This window comes from Eptesicus fuscus, chromosome 15 (assembly GCF_027574615.1).
Source record: "Eptesicus fuscus isolate TK198812 chromosome 15, DD_ASM_mEF_20220401, whole genome shotgun sequence".
Taxonomy (NCBI): domain Eukaryota; kingdom Metazoa; phylum Chordata; class Mammalia; order Chiroptera; family Vespertilionidae; genus Eptesicus; species Eptesicus fuscus.
The window spans coordinates 9,361,020-9,367,019 of record NC_072487.1 but is presented as its reverse complement, the minus strand read 5'-3'; the positions used below and the strand labels follow the sequence as shown (position 1 = coordinate 9,367,019).

Here is a 6,000-nt window from a genome sequence, read left to right as displayed (position 1 = left end):
GGTAGAAAATTAGATTCAATAATGGCATTTTTGCTTGTTCTTATTTTTAAATCATAGTAAATTAGCAAAGAATATATTTATCACAAGAATATAGCATAGAATGAGGCAATAAAGTCTTTTATCACTTAATATTTTTCTTTGTTAAAAAAATGCTGTCATATTTTAAGAATAGAGTGATCTTACAACCATCTCCTAAAATTTCAGAAATGAATTAGGTGATTCACATTTAATTGGAAATAGGATGCCAAGATTAATATAACTTTGAAAGAGAAGTATAGTATGGACACAGGATATTTAAGAACAATAAGTCTCTTTTCCGGCTGGAACCATGGAGGGTGCAGAAGAAGAGAAAGAAGGTTCCTGCCGTGCCAGAAACCCTCAAGAAAAAGTGAAGGCATTTCTCAGAGCTGAAGTACAAGCACCTTGAGAAAATAGTTTGCTGAAAAGATGCTTTGAAAGGCAAGAAGGAAGCTCATCTATGAAAAAGCTAAGCACTAACACAAGGAATACAGGCAGATGAACAGAACGGAGATTTGAATGGCTAGAATGGCTAGAAAAGCTGGCAACTTCTATGTACCTGCTGAACTCAAATTGGCATTTGTCACGGATGAGAGGTATCAATGGCATGAGCCCACAGAAGGGGCTACAGCTTCTTAGCCTTTGCCAAGTCTTCAACGGCACCTTTGTTAAGCTCAACAAGGCTTCCATGAACATGCTGAGGATTGTGGAGCCATATATTGCATGGGGGGGAGTACCCAAACCTGAGGTCAGAACATGAATCGACCTAAAAGCGTGGTTATGGCAAAATCAACAAAAAAACTAATTGCCCTGACAGATAACAAATTGATTGCTCAATCTCTTGGTAAATATGGCATCATCTGCTCGGAAGATCTGATCCATGAGATCTATACTGTTGGAAAGCAAAAGAAGCTAACAACTTCCTGTGATCCTTCCAGTTCTCTTCTCCAGGAGCTGTGGGAAGAGAAAGACCACCCATTGTGTAGAAGGTGGAGATGCTGGTAGCAGGGAAGACCAGAGCAATAGGCTTATTAGAAGAATGAACTCTAAGGTATTTACCATGGTTATTTTTATAATCTGGTCAGTTAATATACTAAGTCCTTTAAAATTGAAAAAAAAAGGAATAATAATAACAAAGTACACAGTCATAATATTATTGACTATAATATTAAATATAAACTGTAATTGAAAAAATTTATAAAGGTATATAATTTTATATGTTTAAAGTAAAAATCAACCTATGAAATGATAAATCAAAGACACACAAAAAAGAATAATAGCACTGCATCCTAGAAAATTCAACGGTTTGCCTAAAATTGACCTAGTCTTCTGGAAGAAAAATATATTTCTCTGAAAAATATTTATATAAAAAAAAAACAACTTAGGTTATAATTAATTACCACCATCACCATCAGCAGCAGCAACAACAATAAAAACACAGCAGGTTTTGTGCAAGATACAATTGACATATATATTAACAAATACAATTGGCTTTCTTCATTGACCCAAAACCCTTATGCTCAAAGTCATTAATTATCCGAGAGATGCAAATCAAAACGAGAATGCAGTACCATCTCACACCTGTCAGAATGGCTATTATCAACAAATCAACAAATGACAAGTGTTGGAGAGGATGCGGAGAAAAAGGAACCCTCATGCACTGCTGGTTGGAATGCAGACTGGTGCAGCCACTGTGGAGAACAGTATGGAGTTTCCTCAAAAAACTGAAAATGGAACTGCCATTTGACCCAGTAATCCCACTTCTAGGAATATATCCTAAGAAACCAGAAACACCAATCAGAAAGGATATATGCACCCCTATGTTCATAGCAGCACAATTCACCATAGCTAAGATTTGGAAACAGCCCAAGTGCCCATCAGCAGATGAGTGGATTAAAAAACTGTGGTAGATCTACACAATGGAATACTATGCTGCTGTAAAAAAGAAGAAATTCTTACCATTTGCAGCAGCATGGATGGACCTGGAGAGCATTATGTTAAGTGAAATAAGCCAGGCAATGAAAGAAAAATACCACATGATCACATTCATTTATGGAAAAATAAAGAACATTATAACCTGATGAACAAAAAGATAGATACAAAGGCAGTAAAGCACCGAACAGACTGTCAAACTACAGCAGGAAGGCTGGGGAGTGTTGGGGGAGGGGCGTGGTAAGAGATCAAACAAAGGACTTGTATGCATGCATGTAAGCACAACCAATGGATACAAGACACTGGGGGTGGGGTGGGATGAGGGCATGCGGCAGGGGCTAGGGGAGGCTGGGGGAAGGTCAATGGGGGAAAAAAAGGAGATATATGTACTACTATATGTAATACTTTAAACAATAAAAAATAATAAAAAAATCTTTATGTGCACAACTATGTAGAAAATCCTAAAGTCTTCTCCTAAGACCTATTAAACCTACTCAACAAATTCAGTAAAGTTACAGGATAGAAAATCAATATAGAGAAACATTTAGCAATTTGATACACTAACAAAGAAAGTATCTGAAAAAAGAAATTTTAAAAATTCCATTTATAATAGCAACAAAACAATGAAATACTTAGGAATAAATTTAGCTAAGGATATGATATATCTCTACACTAAGAACTATAAGACATTGATGGAAGAAATTTGAAGACAACACTAATAAATAAAAAGACATTCTATGTTCATGGATTGGAAGAACTAACATTGTTAACATGTTCAAATTTCCCAAAGCCATCTGTATATTCAATGCACTCCATATCAAGACTCCATTGTCATTTGTACAAAAATAGGAAAAAAATCCTAAAATTCATTTGGAACCAAAAGATCCCGAATAGCCAAAGAAATTCTGAGAAAGAACAAAGCAAGGGGCTCACATTTCCATATTTCAAGCTGGTATTATGAAAAATTACAATTAAAACAATATGGTGATCGCACATATACAGATGCATAGGCCAAAGGAACGTGATCAAGAGTCCAGGAACATACCCATGCTTATATGACCAACTAATATTTGACAAGGGAGTCAAGACTACTCAATTTAAAAAAAAAGACACTGTCTTTTGTAAATGGTACTGGAGAATATGGATTTTTACATGTAAAAAGGATGAAACTAAACTTCTATCTTATACCACTAACAACAGATATGACATATACATGTGCATATGTATGGAAGTATGGTCACATACACACTAGTATTTATCTTTTACAGAAGAGCAAAAATAATTAAAATATATAAATGCAGAAATTTATATTTTTACTCACCCGCATATCTTGCAATGCAGTATTTCTCAGAGTCATCTGAAAAAAATATTGTCATGACTAATTTCTGACACCGTGTAAAACCACAGTGTAAATTAAAATGAAAATGCAATCTGTACAAAAATGGCACATTACAAAAAATGCTAAGTTACTTATCCTGTACCACTATCCTGTTTCTGTTACATTCTTGCCAATTTAGCAAGTGGAAATAAATTTACAAACACAAACACATTTAAGATTTGTGATATCTTTGGCTGACTCAAAATATATACTTACCTTTCCTTTCTTTGCAGATTGTACTGCATAGAAAACAGAAAACAACTTATAAAGTATATCATGCAAGTGGAAACCAATTCAAGAATGAATATCAACAGAATAAAGTAACTGTAATCCAATGGATGGGAAAATAGGATCTATTAAATATATGCCATTAGAATTTATTCAGAGATTGCAAAGAGTTGAGACTTAGAGAAAGAATGAGGTATGGACCGTCTGTCATTGAAGACATTAATTGTAAGAGAGACCAGTTAGATCTGTCCAATGCTCAAAGAGCTATTGTTGTCTTGAATGCAGTTAAGCATTTCATTCTTTGCTAAAGGTACCCAATGATATTAAATTCTATGAGACCTGATACCATATCTGACTTATCACAATAACAGCTCATAATAAAATGTATTCCCAGTTATTTCATTGTGTCAACCTAGCTAAGCTAGAGAAAATTGCCCAGAATCAACTTTCTTTCATAGTTTTGGGCTAGCACAGGCTGTAAGAAACATTTTGGCTATGATTTGTAAGGATGATTGAAGCTGCAGCCATATTTTTACACATGGAAAGTGTCAGAGCACAGCTTGAGCACTGTATCCTGAGTCCATATGTTCTTCTGAATTCAACTACACTCAACTACACCAACTATGGGGGCAGGTTCCTTCTCCAACCCTGCTCGCTATGCTAACTGTTGGTCCATGCCTCTCCTCCAGGGCTGGACCTTCTTGGACACCGGTGGTAGACAGAGAAACCATAAGGAGTTGTGGGTGTATAAGAATGAGTCTTTATTATAGAAGCCCGTGGCCACATAGCCATCAGACAAAACAGTCCTTCGCAAGCAGTTTCATACAGGCAGCTGCTCAGCACTTGGTTAACAAAATACATCTTTCCCACAAAGCAGCATCAATCTATGTACCCACAGTTATTATCTGAGCAGCCGCACGCTGCCCTGAGACTCACTGCCTCACATAGTAGCGGCACCTGATTTCTCCACTCTTGCCACTTTGGTCTTTCCCATCTCTCTAGCCTTTTCCTGCACTCCTCTCAAAACAGCAGCAGCCATATCCTCTGAGCCTGCCTTTTCTCCAGTACACTCTTCTGCACAGCACACTGGCTGGTCAATAAGGTATTATACCACTTAGACCAGTGGTTCTCAACCTTTCTAATGCCGTGACCCTTTAATACAGTTCCTCATGTTGTGGTGACCCCCAACAATAGAATTATTTTCGTTGCTACTTCATAACTGTAATTTTGCTACTGCTAATGAATCGTAATGTAAATATCTGTGTTTCCTGATGGTCTTAGGCTCTATAGCAGTGGTTCTTAACCTGTGGGTCAGATCCCACAGGTTGAGAACCGCTAGCAGGGTCGACTATGTAAATATCTGTGTTTCCTGATGGTCTTAGGCTCTATAGCAGCAGTTCTCAACCTGTGGGTCAGAACCCACAGGTTGAGAACCGCTAGCAGGGTCGACTAAGACCATCAGAAAACACAGATATTTACATTACGATTCATAACAGTAGCAAAATTACGGTTATGAAGTAGCAACGAAAATAATTTTATGGTTGGGGGTCACCACAACATGAGGAACTGTATTAAAGGGTCACGGCATTAGAAAGGTTGAGAACCACTGACGTAGACATAAGAGACTAGTTGCCAACAATGACATCAATAAGTTGGGTTATAGAAGGGCACACATGCGAACTATACCATGAAATCACTGTGGCCTTGCACCTGCTTAAGTTATTGTAGCTTTGAACATTATGATTAAGATTCCCATGTTCAGAGTGGCCTTGGCCATTCCAGCGTACTATCAACAAGGCCTTTCACACTCTGTTGCCTTGACTATGCGGTGACTCTGGTGTGGTTCTCACAGAGGGTAAATGCAGAGCAAAAGGCATCATTGCTGCCACCTGTCTGCCAGCTCTTCGTAGCACAGGAGAGCAGCTGGATCCACCCACAGCTCCTCCAACTCCTACCAGATCTTCATCTTAACCTTCTCTGAATCCTGGGCCAAGAGCTAGTAAGGAATTGTTCCTCCTCTCCTTGCCCCGTCCTCCCCCACCCCTCCCATGCCTCCTGACATGCAGGACAGCCTGGTCCTCAAAGTTTGAGGCTTAATGGTAACATTACATTAATGTTTTTAAGTTGTTCCTATACTTTCCAGAACAGCCTGTGGGTTCCAGTTTGTGCTCACTTCCCCTATTTGCATCTGATTTCTGTTCCTGACATCCTGCTCAAAAACAAAGCCTGACATAAACTTTTTAACCAGCTCTCACAATTGAGTAAGGTTGAATCCGCATAATAAATGTCTGATTATTTATAAATCTCTACTGTTCTGTTGAACCATCACTGATACAGCCTATTACTATTTTAAACTTCCAATAAATGTTGATTACATTAATGAATAAATCCTTTGGAAGATCTTTGTATCTCTAGTGTCTAGATTGAGGACTGTCACAGAGTAT

General features: G+C 37.8%; 1 pseudogene; it reads left to right on the top strand.

Annotated features, from left to right (window-relative positions):
* The first annotated feature begins 341 nt into the window (after window positions 1–341).
* Window positions 342–5,537, top strand: LOC103299816 (60S ribosomal protein L7-like; annotated as a pseudogene).
* The last annotated feature ends 463 nt before the right edge of the window (window positions 5,538–6,000 follow it).